This window comes from Poecile atricapillus, chromosome W (assembly GCF_030490865.1).
Source record: "Poecile atricapillus isolate bPoeAtr1 chromosome W, bPoeAtr1.hap1, whole genome shotgun sequence".
Classification (NCBI taxonomy): domain Eukaryota; kingdom Metazoa; phylum Chordata; class Aves; order Passeriformes; family Paridae; genus Poecile; species Poecile atricapillus.
This window is the reverse complement of record NC_081288.1, coordinates 17658370-17678066: the sequence shown is the minus strand read 5'-3', so window position 1 is coordinate 17678066 and position 19697 is coordinate 17658370. Positions and strand designations below refer to the sequence as shown.

At 44.2% G+C, this 19697-nt stretch overlaps 1 long non-coding RNA gene across 1 annotated transcript; it reads right to left on the bottom strand.

The window, feature by feature from the left end:
• Positions 1 to 9902: 9902 nt before the first annotated feature.
• LOC131592493 (uncharacterized) lies at positions 9903 to 17352 on the bottom strand. Its single transcript, XR_009280630.1, has 3 exons — positions 17234 to 17352; positions 16191 to 16293; positions 9903 to 12194 (listed from the first exon to the last, which is right to left on the bottom strand). It is a non-coding gene; the product is annotated as an uncharacterized LOC131592493 (long non-coding RNA).
• Between the last annotated feature and the right edge of the window lie 2345 nt (positions 17353 to 19697).

Sequence of the window (19697 nt, the reverse complement as noted above, 5' to 3'; positions counted from 1 at the left end):
AAGTCCCACCTTTCTGTCACCACTAGAGATGACGGTTTTAACACCCATAAAGAGGACTATGCTCACTGCCATTCGCTTTCAGCCTGAGTGGGAGCTGATCTGTGAGACTCTTGGTCTCAAAATTATTTTCCCAGCCTGGCAGAGATGGGTTGGTGACAGCTGAGCTTCTTCTGGTGGCCTGAGGCACACATTCTGCCTAGGAACCTTCACCAGGTAGCTCCTGAGCAGGTCCCCTGGTTGGAGAGGTGCTACCCTGTCCAGCCTGTCCTGGAGAAGGGACTGGCACCACGGTTGGGCACCATCTGCTGCAGCCTCTCCTCAGCTGCCAGTGCTGTCTGGGTGCCCACGGGGATGTGAAACTGCTGTTTGCCCACGAGGTGTAACTGTTTGTCAGCCCAGCCTACCACGTCCTTGTTGCTCCCTCAGCGCGGTTATTGCTGTCCCAGCCTTTGATAAGGTGAGGGTTGAGATACCTACTGTACTTTCAGGCGAGGCTCCAAGTCAGCGGCTACCTTTCATCTTCATTTTATTGCCAAGGACAGGGACAGACAGGCCACACCACTAGCTAGCTAATAAGTAATAGGGAGCTTTGCTGAGTCCCACAGGCCTCCTCATCAGGTGGTACATTTTTCATATATTTACTATATAGATTTATATACTTTTTTTTACATCTACAGCTCCTATAGCATGAGGAGCAGGCAAGGGCCAGCTCATGGTGTGTGTGTAGGCCAGTGGAAATGCATGTCTGCAAAGGGACTCAGCTGTAACTGGGTAACTTGGCAGGAAGAACAAACTCTTGCAGCCCTTTGCACTTTTCAATACCCAAATATGACAGCTTAATCATTTCCTAGACGCAAAATGTCAAAGAGATAAAGCAAAGTTTATAAAGGACGGCTGGTCACATCACAGAAAAATCTGGTGATATATAAAAGCAAAGAAACTCAAAGTTCAGGAAGCATTTGTTTTCCTCTGAACTTCCCTCTTTCCTCTCTCTCAGCACTCACAAAGCTGGAAATTCGGCCTGAAGGTTCCTTAAACAAATATAGCTCTGTCCTTTACATCACCATACGGTTCACCATCAATGCCACATTAGGTAAACTGTGAAAGTCAAAACCCAGTTGCTTTGTTCCAGGCCTTCAAATGTACAGAGCTGCTGCAATTTTTCTGAAATAACTGAAATAGGAGTTTCCTGTAATAATTATCTTGTGGCATTATATGTCTTATAGTATCATCAAACACATTCAGATTTAGACATGATTTTCTCCCTGCCAAAGTGGGAGCATCTTGGTGCTTTCAAAGCCGTATTTCAGCTGACAGGAGAAGCACTTGCACACCATCAGAGATGGGGTCAAAACCTTTCACTTCCCTTCCAGGGACATCACTTACAACTCCATAAAGGCTCATCAGCCTGCTCAGATTCCCAACCCACTATTCTTGGTTGTATCACTAAATTTCAGCTTAAAAGGCAGGGTCTGCTTTTACCTTTGTGTGTGAAGCATGGCTGAAGCTACAGCTTCATTTCACATGAAATGCCACCACACAAAAACCATGGCCAGGGGGAAATTTGGGTCTTTCACTTATTGGTTTGTGATGTTTAGGTTTGTTTGGGGTTTTTTTTTTGTTGTTGTTGCTTATGTAACTACTTTGCCAGGTGTTGGGCAAAGAAGACATGAGTAGGAGAAGGAACACAAGAAGGAGAAGTTTGTTCTTCCAAGCAGTTCATACCATTAGCTCAATAATACCATTAGCACAGCAGATATTATTTACCTTGAGAGGACAAGGGCTGGTTTTTGTGAAATGTATAATTACATGTGTTGACTGCACAGGACTGTCCCTGAGCTCCAGCATGATTAGTCAGGTGGTTTCCTGTAAATGCTTTTTGGTTGCCTGGATGAATCACCCCTGTTTGAGGTTTGTCTTTTTTTGGTATTTTGGTAACACATCTTAGCCAGCAGAACGATTATCCATATTTGTTTGCTTTTGATTTGACATTCCTTTACCAGAACAGCTTTGGGGAGGCTGGTGGCTTTCTGCAGCTCACAGTTGGAATGGCAAGATGGGGCTCACTCATTGTGTTTATTTGTAATGTCATAGCAACCATAAAAAACACCCTGGGGCCTTCACAGACATGCTGCAGGATGCAGTCCTAGCCCTGGGCAACTTTCATTCTCCATCAAGAGCCACAAGATGTGGAAAAGCCACAAGAAAAGGTCTGAGAACAATAATAAATTTGACCCTATTAGCTGTGGCTTTCCAGAGTGTTGTAGATACCACATAATCATGGAATGGTTTGGGTTGGAAGAGACCCTAAAGATCGTCTCATTGCAACCCACCTGCTATGGGCAGGGACACCTGCCACTATCCCAGGTTGCTACAAGCCCTGTCTAACCTGGCCTTGAACACTGCCAGGGATGGGGCAGCCACAGCTTCTCTGAGCAACCCATTCCAGGGCTTCACCACACTCACAGGGAACAATTTCTTCGTCATATCCAATCTAAACCACCCCTCTGTCAGTGTGAAGCCATTGCCCCTTGTCCTGTCACTCCAGGCCCTTGCCAAGAGTCTCTCTCCATCTTTCCTGTGGCTTCCCTTCAGGCACTGCAAGGCCACAACAAGGTCACCCCAAAGCCTTCTCTTCCCCAGGCTGAACAATCCCAATTGTTCCCTCAGCCTTTCCTCCCAGCAGAGCTGCTCCATCCCTCTGATGCCCTTGGTGTCCCTGCTCTGGCCTGGCTGCAGCAGCTCCCTGTCCTTCCTGTGCTGGGCCCAGGACTGGAGGCAGCCCTGCAGGGGGGGGCTCAGCAGAGCTGTGGTCACTGTCCTTTGTTTAAAGTGGACCAAGTCAGGACAAGTAGTGGGATGTCATTGGAGGATGAAACACTGTATTTAGGGACTAAAATTTCTATGAAAAGAAAATATGCTTGGTTCAGAGAAGTCCAGTTCAGACAGTATATACTGCAGGCACAGAGGCAGTCCTTTCCCATTGAAAATCCTAATTTGAAGTTACCAAACTTGCTTTCCACTTGGATTATTCTGAACACAGCTGTGACAATATGCAGGACTTGGCCAGCCAGCCACTGACTTTCACCTCTGGATGTTTTCTTGATCTCCTATAACTCACTGTTGACAATATTATTTTGCCTTTTTTTTTTTCTTTTCAGGAGTGTGGGTGCATATTAGCTGTTAAAAAGCAATTTACATACCTTAGCTGCAATCAGCCAAGAAGCAGCCACAGAACCCAGCCCAATAAATCACAAGAAGGGGAAAACAAAGAGGAGGTGCAGAGCAAGGGCGCAGAACACTCACAGTTTCAGCCCAAAGGAAGGGGAGATAAGTGTTTCCAGCAGTTTCCAAGAAACAGTGCCCCCTTATTCAAACTCTGTCACAGTACTCTGGTGTAGTTTCTGTTATCTGGCCACCTTCCATCAGTAGTTTCTTCTGGAACCATAAGAAACCACACAGAACATCTTGCTAAGATGACAGAAAACTCTGATTGCTTTTTAGAAGGGATTGCTGCAGGTTTAGCAGGATGTTTATCTTGTGGATTTCAGGAAGGGAGTGAGAAGGGGGGTAAGGCAGCCCTGGTTCAGATCAGCTGCATTCACTGAGGAAGCTCAGCTACAACCTGAGGCCACAGAATATTCAAAACGAATAATGACACTCAGGATTCACCCCCTACATGCTGAGGGGAACATTGGCTCTGGAACTGTATGGTAGAAACACAGATAAGCTATCTGGCTGCTGGGAGTTTTATTAGAAGCATCCATCTAACAGGATAATCCCAAGAGCAAGCAGCTCTCTCCGGGGTCAGAAGCCACAACTATGCTCAGCCCATACAGAAGAACCACAGGTTTTCTCCACAACAGCTTCCTGTAAAAGTCACACATTTGTCAATACAAAAATCTGCTGGATATTGGAAACAGAGAATGTGGAGAGAGTATGAAAAGGAACATAATTTAAAACAAATAACACAGTGACTACCACCAAGTGTACTATTGGCTTTTATAAACAGTTGAGAGAAATCCACTGGAGTTTTCCTGTTTAAAAGAAGCTGCAACATAATTTTGAGATTGTAATCCCAGTGCCACATATTTTAGGAATGTGAGAAGAGACATTGCCTCTATTTTGGCACAGATCACATGTGAGCTTACTGAAAACCCAAACTCAATCACAGAAATGGACCAGAGTAAATACAAAGGGAAAATGACAAATAACTTAAGCCTGAATATTATTTGAGGGCAACCAGTGATAAGAAAATGGAAAGTGAGGGACAGATACCCAATTAATAAAAGGTCTTCTTGAAATTCTGTGAGTTGTACAACAGAATTGTTTCAGAGGAGTATTAGAAACAAAGCAGAAGCCAGTTTGAAACAGCAAGTGACGTTGTTGTCTTGCCTGCTTTACTTTCACTGAGCAAAAGAGCAAAGAGTAAACAAAAAGTTCAGGGAGAACATGCAAAGGTTAGTTCAAAATCCTTTCAGCTTTAAAATTTCAGCAACAGATTGGCCTGAAGTTTTAACTCTCTCTGTGTCTCTCTGAGTGGTGCAAAATTCTGTCTCTATTTCCACCAGTGCTTTGTGGGTTGTTCTGACACTTTGCTCAGCATGCGCTTGCCTTTCTAACAAGCCAGGGCAGCCAGAGGATGCACTCCTTGGTAATATTATAAGAGCAGAAAACCACTCCAGAAACACGTGGCAGGGATGAGTAAGCAAAGCCTTCCTGGTTGTTGATCTATGATAGACTCAGCAACTCCAGCAGAGGAAATATTTATCTTAGAAGAGTGCACAGCTTCCGTTAGGTTTTCACTGCAGCACTAAAACCTGGTGCTGAAAGCTTTCATGATCAGATGATTTTATTTCTTTCTTCCTTTGAGTCACAGTACTGCCTTTTGCTGTGTGCTGTACCTGCTTAAGCAAACAACCAGTGCTATTTGGTGAATTTCGGGAGCCAGACAGGAAATTTCTTGCAACGGTGCAGTGACAGAGCAAAACATGCACCTCCACTGCAAGTTAGCAACACAGATAAATAGCAGAGCAGATTGGCCGGGTCACAGGTAGGAGACCTCCCCTCCTCCAATAAAAGCTGCCTTCCGAGGCTGGGTCTCTGGAATCCTAACAGTGCTGTTAGGCCAAGAGCAGAGATCCTCATGCCTGTGGTATTTGCTCAGAGGGCATGACCACTTTGGGCAAGTCTTTCATGTGAGTCAGCTTTAGCTGATCCATGGGAAAATTCCTCTGTGTTGTTAGGCAGGGTTTGCTCAAAGTTTCAAAGGATAATCCGACTGAAAGGAAAATACATCTAAATTTTAGCATATTTTGGTCAGGTCTTTGACTAAACATGGTGCAAAGCAAAGGATGCTCAGTTTTTTTGCAGGCCACTTTTAAAAAGGAAAGGCCTCTATAAGGAACATGCAGAAATACTCCACACCCTATCTCTGGATTCTACGTCATCTCTGACCACACCAAACATCATATGTGCACATACCGATGAAATAGATTCAGGTCAAAAGTGCAAGTTCTGATAATGATGCCTGAAGAAAGTAAAGGGTTAATCCTGCAAACATTTGTTTGTTTGGTTACCCTGTGTCTTGTCAGCTTCTTCAGTCACTCAAGAAAGGGCAGCAGGGTCAGGGCAAAAGCAGGACAGAGCATCTTCCAGTCCCCTTCTGCATCTCTGCGAGAGAAGCATCGAGAAACTTGGATGTTCATTCAGAACTGAACAGGGGCACTGGAAATCTTTGTGTCATTTTGTTGCCACATGGCTGTGACAGTCAGGCCGCTGTCAGTTGAATCTGCTGCCAATAATGTGCAGCATTAATGAGATGGCAGAATGCAGATGGCAGAATTCCAAAGCCTTTCTGTACCTGAAGCGATTCTGCAGTAAAGGCGGGAAGAGACTTTTTGCATGGGCATGGAGTGACAGGACAAGGTGTAATGGCTTCACACTGACAGGGAGCAGGTTTAGATTGGATATTAGGAAGAAATTCTTCCCTGTGAGGGTGGTGAGGCCTCAGTCTACCTTTCCACAGGTTGCCCAGAGAAGCTGTGGCTGCCCTATACCTGGAAGTGTCCAAGGCCAGGCTGGATGGGGCTCTGAGCAACCTGGGATAGTGGAAGGTGTCCCTGCCCATGGCAGGGGGTTGGAACTGGGTGATCTTTAAGATCACTTCCGATCCATGATTCTGTGATTCCATAACACAAACACACACCTTGCTCATCCTTGGTGTCCTACAGCCATGTAAACAAATGACAGCCCCTGTAGGATGGTGGAGATGTCTTGGGCTTTCAGAAACATGCTGCACTGTACCTGCAACCTGGCTGAATTCTCCTCGGGTTCAGGTATTGTTTCCCTAAAAAGCCAGTTTCCATGAAAACTTGTCCAAAGACAAGTTCAGTGACTAGAAGGGTTTCTTATGTTGGCCAGCAAGAAATACTGCTCTTTTGGCACAAACAACTTGAGGACACTTGTAGGAAATGACGAGCTTGCAAACTGGATGCATGGACACAGTAGTTTAGTCTCAGAGCCCTGGCTAATGTAAATTCTCGTAGCCTTTTGCCTTCATTGGATGAAACTGTTGTTCTACACCAGCTGAGAAGGGCAATATAGTGCATTGTAATCACTCAGCCATCAGTAGTGTCAAGAAAGAAGTTGCTAATCACACTTTTGGTTTTTTCCAGTGTAAGTTGCCAGTCCTTTTTTTATGAAGATAACCTTCAAAATGCCTTCAACCTCACTGCTGCTGAAAGTCTGTCAAGGTGATCTCTGAGAGAAATCAGATTAGTCACTGCTCTTGCCTTTACTCAGAGCAGGCTGTGAATCTTCAGAAAGTATAAACACAAGATACATAGCCTGAATCACAGTCCAGCCCTAACATCCTCATGAAGTGAAGGATCTGGGTGCTGCTCTGAAGATGTGTCACAGGTGAGGTGAACCCTATGAGGAGATTTCTGGTGGCCTGCAAATGCAGAGAGAGTAGAGATCCCACTAGATGTCCCTCTGCCCCTTTATGCTCTTGCAGAACTTTGGCATTATGCCTGTGCTCAGGTGCTGGACCTGGAAAATGGGATGGTTAGATCCCTGTTACACGGAGCTTAAGGAAGAAGCGATGCGTAAAACACCTGGGAGATGCTTGGATACTGCAGCAATGGAATTCATGAACATTCCTGAATGTGCCCAACATCTGATGACTGCTCATGCAAATAACTAGACATTACTCAATTCTGCCACATTTTTTACTCACAAGAGTCTTGCAGAGAAGGAGAAGGAGCATCTGGTCCTGTAGAGGACGTCCTGATGGGCACTGAAACCCTCCATATGATTCAGCCCTTCTGGGGATACAAGCTGACTAAAAGGGCTTCAGTGACTGCTGATATTTTCACCATTTAACAAAGGTTTTATGAAAATGTGTTTCAGCTTCTTGGCTGTTCAGGAAGAATTTGTTGTGGCTACAATTTGCATATTTGGTGTCCCCACAGATGTTTGCAAAGACATTGTGTGTGTGTGTGTGTGTGTGTGTGTGTGTGTGTTACTTGCTGCAACATGAAGAACTTGAAAAGTAAATACAGTGAGAAATATCAGTACATAACATTCCTCAACACAAGTCACTGGAAAATTGTTTTGAGGTTGTGTGTCATGTACACAGAGGTTTCCACAAGTGTTCTCTAAAAACTCAATTGAAAGTCCTTGTTTTACAAAGGCTCCTGCACAACCAGTCTCAGGTCCCATGTACTCAGAGTTGCATGAGGCCAATCAGTGATATTTATTATATAAATAATAATAATAACAGCGATATTGATTATTATCAACACTGATGTTTATTTCAGTACTGAATTTTAGAAGATGACTGAATCAGTCCCAAAGTGCACAGGCATTGAAACCCCATTGAAAATGCTGACAATTAGACACTTAGCCACTCTAAAGAGTTGGGGGTTTGGATATTGTATCAGGTGGAAGAGGGCACAATATTCACATTCACAAATAGTAAATGACAAATGGCAGCTGACATGGTTTTACCCTAGAATTGGGAATAAATTAATTTGCAAACCAGCAAGGGCAAAACCTCTAAACTAATAAATGATATTTGAATCAGATAAAGTTACACAACCAAGGTGAGGGAAGGGATTCTGCCCCTCTGCCCATCTCTGCTGAGCCCCCCTAGCAGGGCTGCCTCCAGTCCTGGGCCCAGCACAGGAAGGACAGGGAGCTGCTGCAGCCAGGCCAGAGCAGGGACACCAAGGGCATCAGAGGGATGGAGCAGCTCTGCTGGGAGGAAAGGCTGAGGGAACAATTGGAGAGGGAGGGAATTCTGCCTGGAGAAGGTTTTGGGGTGACCTCATTGTGCCTGAAGGGAACCTACTGGAAAAATGGAGAGAGGCTTTTGGCAAGGGCCTGGAGTGACAGGACAAGGGACAATGGCTCCAAAGTGACAGAGAGGAGGCTTAGGTGGGATATGAGGAAGAAATTCTTTCCTGTGAGTGTGATGAGGCCCTTTCATAAGTTGCCTGGAAAGCAACCATCTTTTCAATGTGATGCAGGCAAGATGTTTCTGTGGTAATCATTGCTTACTTAATTAATTACTGAAGGGACCCATCTCTTCCTGGCAGTTTTGAATCACCTGTTGTGCTTTCAATATCTGTTGAAAAATATTTGGAAATGACCATAGTGTCATTATGGAAACACAATAACTTGGCTACTAATACTGCAAACAAAGCTGTGTTACATGTACTGTTCAGCTGGAGAAGAGCAGACTGAGATCAGAGCTCACAGCAGTTCTGCAGCTTCCTCATGAGGGGAAGAAGAGGGACAGGCCCTGATCTCTGCTCTGTGTGACCAGGGACAGGACCTGAGGGAATGGCCCTGAATTGTGTCAGGGGATGGTTAGGGTGGATATCAGGAAAAGGTTCTTTCCCCAGAGGGTGCTGGGGCACTGAACAGGGTCCCCAGGGAATGGCCATGGCCCCAAAGCTGCCAGAGCTCCAGGAGCATTTGGACAGTGCTCTCAGAAATGCACAGGGTGGGACTGTTGGGGTGTCCTCAGCAGGGCCAGGAGTTGGACTGGATGATCCTTGCCAATTCAGAATATTCTTTGATTCTATGATGCCATTTTTCATCACTGATACTTGTAAAAATTTCTGTGTGACATTGTCAGCCTCAGAAACTCATAGTAGTGCACAAATTCAGGTAATCCAAGCCCCCTCACAAGTGTACTCAGTGAAATTAAAGCTAATGAGTGTTTATAGGTACATGCTTACAAGTACTTTTGATAGCAGGGCTAAGAATAATTTGCATATGAGATAGAATTCAGTACTCAAGTTTAGGCCTGTAGAGCACATGACTTCTGCCTTTAGTTTTGAAAGCAGAGATTGCTTTCTGGGGTACTGGGATTATTTGCACAGAGGGTTTTTGAAACTAAAAAAGCCACCTGTCTGCCAAGACCCAGCTTCTTTTTGAAACACTGTTTGCACACAGAACTGCCCAAGGGCTTTGCTATGAGGCAGAGCCTTGGGTTCCTGGGCCCAGCAGTAGTGAAAATGAGACCTGGGAGGCAGGGCAGGTAGCTGGCAGGGCAGGGAATCACAGGGTACAGAAAAGGGCACCATCCCAGCACCTCTGAAGGAGGCAGAGGAGAAAGAAGCAATAGTATCAGGTGTCTCCATTGCTGAAGAGCTGTAGACAAGAGTCCTGAGCTTGCCGTGCTGCTCTTGGCATAGCTTTCTGTTCCTCAAAAACTCCACAGAACAGCTGTATCCAGCCATCAAAGTGCCCAATTACAGAGCACTGTGCCTTCTGCAAGGTTCCTGACCTCACAAAAGTATGTCTTTGCAAACAGAGGCCATTCCACCTGAGCAGAAGAACATACAGGAGAAGACAAGCTTCTGGCACTAGCAACGAGCTTTCTGGAAATCTGGAACATTTTTCTTTCCCCCGTGCTTTTTACTTAGGTCACAGCTTGGGCTTTTCTAGCAATGGCTGGGAGCCAAATTCCCTAAAACTGCTAGAAAGGCAGTTCTCATACTATTTACAGCATAACTGGAAGCCAGAATTAGCAGCTATCTCATGAGTAAGCTCATTCTCATGAGATTTCTGGTCCAACTTTGCACAATGGGGGAGACAGAAGTGTTATGGCAGGACCATCTTAAGCTCCGTACAAATATTACACGCCCAGACTGGTGCACTGTGCTTTAAACTGAAGTATTTTAATCAAAGGTGTGCCAGCTCCACAGAAACAGAAGAAGGGAGTTCCCTAATGACACGTTTATCTCATATCCTGGCAGGGAGAGCTTTTCAAATCCTCTGGTGTGTGTGCTGCACGCAGATGGGGCCAGGAAGCAAGATGTTTACTGGCTGGTTTTGATGGGGCTGTCCTTTTTCAGGAGCTAGGAGATGTGTTTTAGATTTCTCCCACTTTTCCCCAAACAGACCTTCTCCTTTCTCGAGATGAATTGTTGACTATGAGGAAAAAGAAGACACATCCCAGAAAGGTCAGGCTCTTGGATTCTGAGGATCATTCTGGTTTGGACTCAGAGCTGACATGAGCTGGGGTGAGAAGCTTCAGGATAGGGGCATTTGCTGCATGTCTCCTACTGTAAAAACTCCAGTGCCAAGGGAACTTCAACCAAGCAACGCACCTGGAGTGTTCAGGTACACTAGGAATGACTATTTCAGAGCCTCAGGATGCCTCATATTGCACCTGAGGAGCAAATTAACATATTTTATAGGTTTGGACCAACGTGCTCGCCCCTCTTCTAGTTTCTGGATTTGCAGATTGGTGTCTACATTTAGTTTCAATTTACTGCCAAGTAGAAAAAGTTAAAACCACACAGTTATTCTGAATGAACTCCCCATCAAAATTATCACTTCCTTTACCCTGAAAACACAAGGTAAACCTCAATTCATAGGAACATCTTCTTGCTAAACAGCTATTTATTTGATGATTCAATAACACTTTAGGTTCTCATGTCAAACTTTAAAGCAATTAGAAATGATGATTTATGAAATAAAGTGGTATGGAAACCACATGTCAAGAGACACAGGGAGCTTCATGGGCCTTCCTCAACAGCAGCAGCAGGACTTTATTTCAGCATGTTTAGACTTTATACTTAGTTTTTAAATTTGGCTCAGTGAAGAGTCCTTTTCTTTTACTGTTTCTGTTAGAAAGGAAGAACTGTTCCTATGCATACTAGAGGCAAGGCCAAAATTCTTTTTTTAATATATATTTAAGAGCAGGATCAAACCACTATTTATTTATACACCAATTAAGAAGTTCCATCCTTCCAGCTGGGAAAATGCTGTCAGACCAAATTTGTTACGTACTGTACATTTTATTTTTGGAGCAGAGAGCTAACAGTAAGTTGAGAGTTTTTTTTTTTTTCCCAGCAGAAAAGATATAGTGAATGTTTTGAGGCATTCCTGGAATTAGATCAAGTTTTGAACTGGAGGCAAAAATCAGTGGCTCACATAATGAAAAACAATTAAAAAAAAAAAATATCCTGTGTAATTATATTAGTTGGACTAATATTAACAGCAATTATTGTCACTGTTATTTATTGTTCAATGCCTATTGCAATTGGCATTTGGAAATCAATTCTCTAGAAGCTGTGACTGCCCCATCCCTGGAAGTGTCCAAGGCCAGGCTGGATGTGGCTCTGAGCAACCTGGGACAGTAGCAGGTGTCCCTGCCCATGGTAGGGGGTTGGAACTTGATGATCCTTAAAGGTCCCTTCCAACCAAAACCACTCCATGATTCCATGGTATCTGTGGTTTCAGGAAAATTGCTGTAATTTTTCAGCAAATTCTCATTCACTGTTTTCAGAACATCAACCCCACTTCTCCATCTTGATCATGCTTGGTCTTCACAGCAAACAGCACAGTGAACTTTTTATGGAAAAGCTTTTCTGCTTCAGGGTAAATTCTACCCAAATCCTGCAGAACAGTTCTGTGAAGTGGCTAGAATGAACATTTGTGATTTGCTTTAGAAACCTAACTGCAGAATTTACATTCCTCAGGGAACAGGGACATTAGCTCTGATGACATTTTTCCAGTAAACTGGCTGGAAGTTCAAATATGTGCAGCAAAATATTTATGTTGATCACTGAGATATGTGTATGGATCACAAAAGCAACACAAATAAATTTTAAATAGGGCGATGAGATAATTTCCAGGGCTACTCAGGAAACAAGGATTCCACTCCACACCTAAGAAAAAATTGACACCACTGAGAAAAATATTACTCAACAAAAGCTGAAATTTCATGAGTTTACATGATCACCACTTGCAAGTCAATTGAATGAAGGTTAATCAATTAAATTATTTATCTCAGTTATCCTACTAGATGTAACACTCAAATCATGTTTTTTAATCACATTCTGGAAGAAGTTTTCTTCATCTGAAACAGCTGTCTCTCTCAGCAGGTCACTTGAGGCTCAGAACATGAAGAGAAGGATAGCTCAAGAAATTATTCTTACAGGCTATTTTCTGCAATAATGCAGAATCATACAGAAAACATAATTTTTCTTTGGAAAAAAAAAAAAAAAAGCAAAGTTATTTAATTTTCTAGTACGCGCATATAGAAAAACCCCAAACAACCAAAAGACCCATAGAAATGGTCAAAACAGCTTGATCTAGAAACTCCACAAACTTTTTGTGCCCTGGGATCAATGCAGCATCCAAAAGGATTTGTCATTTGGCATCCCATGGTTTGGGAGTACCTAATTTATGACCAAGTGATCAGAGGGAGGAATGCCTAAAGGTTTTTATAACATCTATAATAAGCCCATGTAAACACACTCCTCTGATTGTGATTTCATTCACCTTGATACATTGGGCCATCATATAAAGAACTTGATGTAGTAAAATTCTGAGGAACTCCCAAATTACTGGCTGGGACCTGTTAGAACTGGTGGAACTTGACAAAAATAAGAACACCTTTCGTTTTCCTCAGGTACTGATGCTGAGAGGGCAAAACTTTTAGCCAAGGACAGGCAGCAAGACTCATCAGATCATCCTGTGCTCCATCAAAAACAACTCCTGCAGGAAGATTTGTGTGTATTACATTGTGCTAGTAGCAGATTAGTAAAAAGAAGGCAATACACCTGAAAATGTCTGTATTATTGAATATTTTGCATCTTGGTTAGTTGTTGTTATTCCCATAGCAAAAACAGCTCATTCTGTCTTTTTCATTCAAGAAGGATTTTTTTTATGCAAAAGCTTCTTACAAAATTATATGTTTGGGATACGAAACTTCTCACTTTTTCCCAGACTAAGATGGGAAAATATCCTTCCCAGAAAAAACAAAACAAAACATAAGTGCTTTGACAAGCTGTATCTGAAATCAACATGTTTTAACAGATCATAATTTTTAATATCAGCAGACCCAAAAGATGCTTGCAACAATCAGGATGAAATAACAGTGTAATGCAAGTTTATAACAGCAGACTTTTTTCCTTTTTTAAATCTCCACAAGTTGCTTGTTTTGGCATCTTAGAAAGGCCTTATGGCACACATATCCTAGCTGCTGCTGCTTTTTTTCAAAATATTAAATTTCTTTTGTAGGACGCATGAGCTGCTGGTGTGAGGGGAAAGGTGAGCAGGTCTGTTTGGGTTCTGTCCATGTCACTTGGTCTCTTAAGTTCTGGTCAGTTTTGGATGTTATCTTGTTTTGTCAGTGCCAGACATCTCTGTTTTTCAGTTTGATTGAAATTAACCCGTGTGGTCTTTAATCTACCAAATACCCCAACACCAAATAGTGCTGGACTCCAGGGACAGTGAAAAGCCCAAAATGCTCAAAAACTTGCTTGTTAACTTCTCCCAAAGCTGAGCACTGCTCTGAGCGGAGTTTGGCTCTGCTGCTTTGCTGGGAGAGACAAGAATGTGTAGTTTGTGATCTGATACCTCATAAAGAAGCAGCACAGGAGTTCATTAAATATCCCAGCCTCTAATGTGTTGAATGGGCACCGAGGCTGCTCATTCCCTGCCATCTGTTCCGTGAGGAGTTCAGAGCACTATGGAGTTCTTCTTTCAGCCTGACAGATCCAAAGACACTTTTATCTGGGAAAAAAAGTGCCCTCAAGGGGGAAATGGTAAGAGATAAACCTTCTGCTAAGACTATGCTTGCTGGCATTGTGGCCATCATTCAGGAGCACTGAAGAGAAGTGGGATTAGAGCAAAAACTGCTGACGTGTGTTTGAATGAGATCTATGCAAGACTCTTGCTCAAGTAGTTCCCTAAATCTGCATCTATTCCAGGTGCATGCCATGATTGGTCTCCACAGGGGGTAGGGATGAGCCAAAGGGAAGCAGATCACAGAGTCTGCTTTTGGCATCCCTGCATTTTGGTTGCACAGCCATACATGAGCATGACCTTAGGCTGCCATATGGATGGAGCAGCCTTGTGAGGTAGACTTTTCACAGCCTGGGTGGGCAAATGGAGCACCAGGAAAGAATGCCAGCGTAGGAAGCCAAGGGCTTGCTCAGCCCAGAGTATCTACAGGGGTGGCTGCTTCCAATCATAAAGCCTTGGTCTGAGAGGATAAACTGGGCAAGCAAAGCATTGCTGAAGCTGCCTGGGAGATAGAATGGGTTCCTTGTGTCCATTCCACCATTTCCAGTGAAGGGCTGTGGGAGCAGCAGAACAGTGTTGCCTCTGCACCCATCCAGCTGCTTGCTTGACCGCAGTGCACACCCCTGGGGTTCAGTTGCCTGCGCCCCAGCCTAGCCCAGCTGTGGTGCAGCTGTGTGACCTTGGATCTGACTGCTGGGAAGGAGCTGGGAAAAGCCTCACTGGGAGACTCTCCTCTTCCCTTTGGAGCCACCCTTAAGGCCCTCAGCGTTGATGCTTGCATGAGCTACAAAGCAGCTGTACCTGTGTCTGGCCATGCACCTCACTGATCCACATCAGGGTCCTGCCTCATTTCTCCAAATTTTCCTGGCCATCACTGATCAGATGGCTGCTCCTGCTTACTGGCACTCAGGTCCTGTGACACTTTGGCATTCAGGTGCTGCAGGGCTGCACCCTGGTTGGTGAGACACGACCCTGCCCATCCTGTTGGTTCTCAGATTATCTTCCCATGGGAAGCATCATTCAACTCCCAGCCATAGCTGCCTGCTCCATCACACCAGTCAGTCTTAGGCATTCAGGAGAGGAAATAGCTAAGCCATGGCTATTTATCACTAGTTTAATTCAACTGAATTTAGGGACCTGCTTCTGATGCTTGGTAACCAGAAGAGAATCACTGTGCATTCATTGAGGGTGGGAAAGGCTTGTGCATTTGTTTTTGCTGTCAGGAAAATATTGCCCCCTGTAATCTCCAGAGATGTGTCTTGCTTATCTTCACATGACTGAGAAACTGGAAAGTTCATAATTTCCTAGAAAGACTATCATACAACCTAAAAAATTCTTAGCATTAGGAAATGCTAAGAAAGAAAGAAAGCATCTTCTGGGAGGAAAAACTTTTAATCAGAAGCCTGTGAATTGAGCCACTGACCAAATAGCAGATTCTGTGCTTAGCTGGGAAATATTTTTTGCCTTTGAAAGCCATGGACCACTGGAAGTGGGACCCACAAAAATCCCAGAAAAACCAACCAACCAACCAACCAACCAACCAACCATGTTCCAGGGACCAGCTTTCCCAGAGCCAAAAGCACAAGGACCACCAAAAGCCAAAGTAACCAGAACATCTGAGTTGACATATCTGCATATTCCCATCCAATGGAAAACTCCCATGGCTCCTGAGCAGCTTGGAGATCCCCATGGATCTACCTGTTGCCTCACAGCTTGTTGCAATTACAGTGAAGCTGCCAGGCAAGATTCCATTTATGTCTACAGAGACAGTTTGCTGTTTATAGAGAACTATCTTCATGCAGTTCATGGTGACCTGATCTCCAATTAATTTTTTCTGTGGTTTGATCTGTATAAAAGGTCACTATAATATAAAAAGATAAAGTTCCATGTGTATGGAAAATCATGCTATGAAAAGCTGGCATCCATAAAGGAGACAGAGGAGTCCTGTAACTTTATTTGAATAAAGGGAGAGAGTCCACTGGGGCACACACCTGTGGGGTTTTCTCTTGGGTTTTGGAGGGCGCAGCCTCCTTTTATCCTGAACTTCCAGCTGCATGTTGCCCTCCTCCTTTCCCCACTGGCTGAGGTACTAGGAAGGTACAGCCTTTCCAAACTGCCTGCTACATACCCACCTTTGAACCCATCCTTTTACCCGAAGTTCAGAAACTCAGGCTTGTGTGGTCCCATTGGTCTGCTTCAGGAGTCAAACTGTCCAGTTCTGTAACAAACCTGTGGCTTGAAGTTGGTAGACACATTAGGACCCATTTCAAAGACGCTAATCTTCACCCATGGAATTGTTTGTTAAAACATTACCACACCTTTCCTTTCACATGCAACCACTTGTTTTCTTTTTTCAATGACCATCCCAACCTGACATGGTTGTCCTCTAATATCCTTCCCCTTTTAAGGCTATAGATTTATTACCTCCTACTGGCACAGTATTTTTTAAGCAGTATTGCTGGGAGAATCAGAGAGAAAGACGTATTTTAAAGGCAGTGGAGTGCCTGCCTGGAAACCCCTTTCCCAATCCCAATCCAAGTGTGGGTGGGTATGTTTCTTTAAGGCTGGTTATGTGTTCATGTAACAAGGCAAGTGCATACGTGAAACGAGCTTCTGCTGAAGCTTTAAGTCTGCAGGGAATTTTCTAATGATCGTTTTTAGTTAATAGGCACAAGTTGTTAGCCCGAGCTGGGAAAGCCTTTTTTTGTGTGAGTCAATTCCACCCCCTCTTTTTTTTTTTTTTTTTTTTTTTTTTTTTTTTTTTTTTGTCATGGATTTAGTTCCCACAGCTAATGCACCTAATAATGAGACTGGGCAAGCGAATGCCAGCGTAATGATATGGAGCTTGTTTGGCCCTGACAAAGAACACAGAGCGGCTGGATGCCCTAAACGACAGTCCAAGGGCTCTTATTCATCCCAAAGGATCACTCTCCTTGCGTGCCACCGAATGCCACAGAAGGCAAGGCCGCACCTCAGGGCGGGCGAGGTGTCCGGCAGGCGCCACAATGCCCCCCACAGTGCCCCCTGAGCCCCCGGCGCAGGGCCTGTCACTAAATGGGGTGTGAAACAGAAACAGTCAAGGGTTAAGCCCTTGGCTGAATCTTTTAATTGCTGTTTCCTAACACACATACGCACCAGCCAGTTAGAGAGAGGGAAAACATCCTTTAAAACTTACCAGACAGGTTACAAGGACCTCGCTCAGGCTCAGCTCCCCCAGCTCCGGTGGACAGCAGGGGGTGGTGGTCTGTCTTTTTAACCGGCATTTTCCCCTCAGCGGTTTTCCTCTGCCCTTCCCCTCCTCTTGCAAGCTAAGTTAATAAACACCTAGCAGCTTACTCCGTGGCGTCTGTGTGCAAACAGCTCCCACTGAGCCAGTGAAAACTGTCCCTGCAGGAATTCCATTAGAGCCTTTTCCACCTTGGCCTCCCAGAGCACTGCACAAAGGAAGGTGGTGTTCCTGCATTCAGTCCATGGGACGGAGCAGGTCAGCACAGATCCCTTCCCATCGTTCGTGTCCCGCCAGTTCAGTCACTCTGAGTCTCCATTTCTGTGGCTTGGCACCGGTTTTCCACTTGTCACAGCCCACCAAATCCTCCTCAAGTCAGGGAACTCCGAGCGTGAGAAGAGCAGGTTAAAATCGCTGTGGGCATGAGAGACATTGGGGTGGGACAGGGCGGCCAGCAGATGGAAGCTCAGTGGTGTCCTAGAAGACCCCACTGGGACTCCACTTTAACAGGGATCAAACCAGAGGAAATGATGAGCTAAGCCTTGAGGGCTGCCTTAGGTTATAAAGATCTCTTTTTAAGTAGCTCTATGGATAAGTAATTTGAAAGAAACCATTTACTTTATTGTATTTTACCTCTTACAAAATTTCTGCCAGCAACTGATCAGATTCTTACTACTCTACAAAAATATTCAGCACTGAAGAGAATTATTCAGAATTTACATAATATTGCATTATTTTAAACAGATTTCTCTCTCTTCTAGAGGAAAACATTTGTTTTGGTGTAGCTGAGTCTGTGAGGTATTCCTTGTTCTGAGCTGGATGACCATGAACTCCAGAATCCATATGTGGAAATACTGACCCATCCAAGGCTGAAATGTGTATAGACCCATTGTTGGTGATAAATAAACTGTGAATGCTCACAGAAAGCTGACATGAGGGGGACATTTGTATGACTGGAGCAAATTCTTGTATGGATTTTAATGAACTCTCATGGAGAAATGTTTGCAGAACCAGTGAGTTCTGAAGTGTCTGATGAGATGCTTGTATGTACAATCAGTACTTGACATATTGGCAGGATGTCCATAAAACTGCCTTGCACACTCTTTGTGATCTTGTTATCAGGCACAGGAGAGATGCCATTACACAGATACATCTTCTTTGCTTTCCTCTAAAGGAAATTACTAATCCAGCTTTGCCTGTGGTTATGACAGGCAGGGAGATGGCACATGAGCTTATGGATTCTGCTCTACTGCTACAGGCTCTAGAAAGAAACTCTCAAGCAGGAATAGTCTGGGTTTGAGGTCGCATTGAGGTGTAGCATTATTATTTTTTTAATCGAAGCCTTTTACTGTACACTATAAAAAACTCCATTAGCATTTTCTTTTCAGACACTCTGCTGCACCACAGCTGCTGTGACTCTGCAGTCAGGAAAGCAGAACTGGTGTGACTGCAATTCAGGAAAGAAGCTGAAAAGAGAGAAGAAAAAAAAAATAAGGCTTTCTAAGACAGCTTGAAGAAAGCATGCCAATTAAATTTTTAAAGAGAGACAGAGGGTAGGAAGAAAAAAAATAAAAAAGAGCTAAAAATCTGGAGGAACCTGAGGAAAGTTGGGGAGGGGAGAGGGGAAGGAGCACAAGAGAACCACAGAAATGAGAAATGGGATGAAGGATGAAGTGAGGAAAGTTAAGGCATTGTACAGCAGCAGCACACAGATTGAAGCTAATTACTGAGGGAGAAGGAAAGGAGACTCAGAAGAGGACATATGATGAAATATGGAAAGAAGTCCTTGCAAGAAAAGAAGTGAATCCACACAGAAACGAGAGAAAGCAAAAAGGAATGTGACCAGGACAAGAAACCTTTCTTAGAGCACTGCTGTGTGAATGAGCAGGAAGGCAGGGAGCAAGTGAGACAGGACTTGTACACAAACACATTTTCCCATTGTACCCTCCAGCAAGCATTTGAATTTCACTGCAAGCAATGGCTTTGCACTTGGTGGGGAACCTCCAGTGTCACATCACACTGGTGGAGGTAGAAACAGCCATTCACCAGCTCGGGTGCATTGAGGAACCCTCTGGCACCATCATGGAACCTCCAAGAAAAAGTGTCTGTAGGTGGAACAGGGTCAGCCTGCAAGCCTTGGATGCTCTCTGCACTTCTCATTGTAGTGCTGTGTGTTCCACATGGATGTGACACCCTCCAACACCTCAGAGAGTAATTCCTACTCTCTCCTACAGAGAGTGACATCATTTAAAGCCCAGGATTCAAGTTGCATTTCCTACAAAGGATACTTCAGAGGCTCCCTTGCATTTCCCACCCAGCTCAGTTTAATCACATCCTGGGATAAGAGAAAGGGGAGCAACTTCTGTGCTCCCCATGCCTCTCTCAGGAATCCTCTGTCACAGCTGCTCTGGAA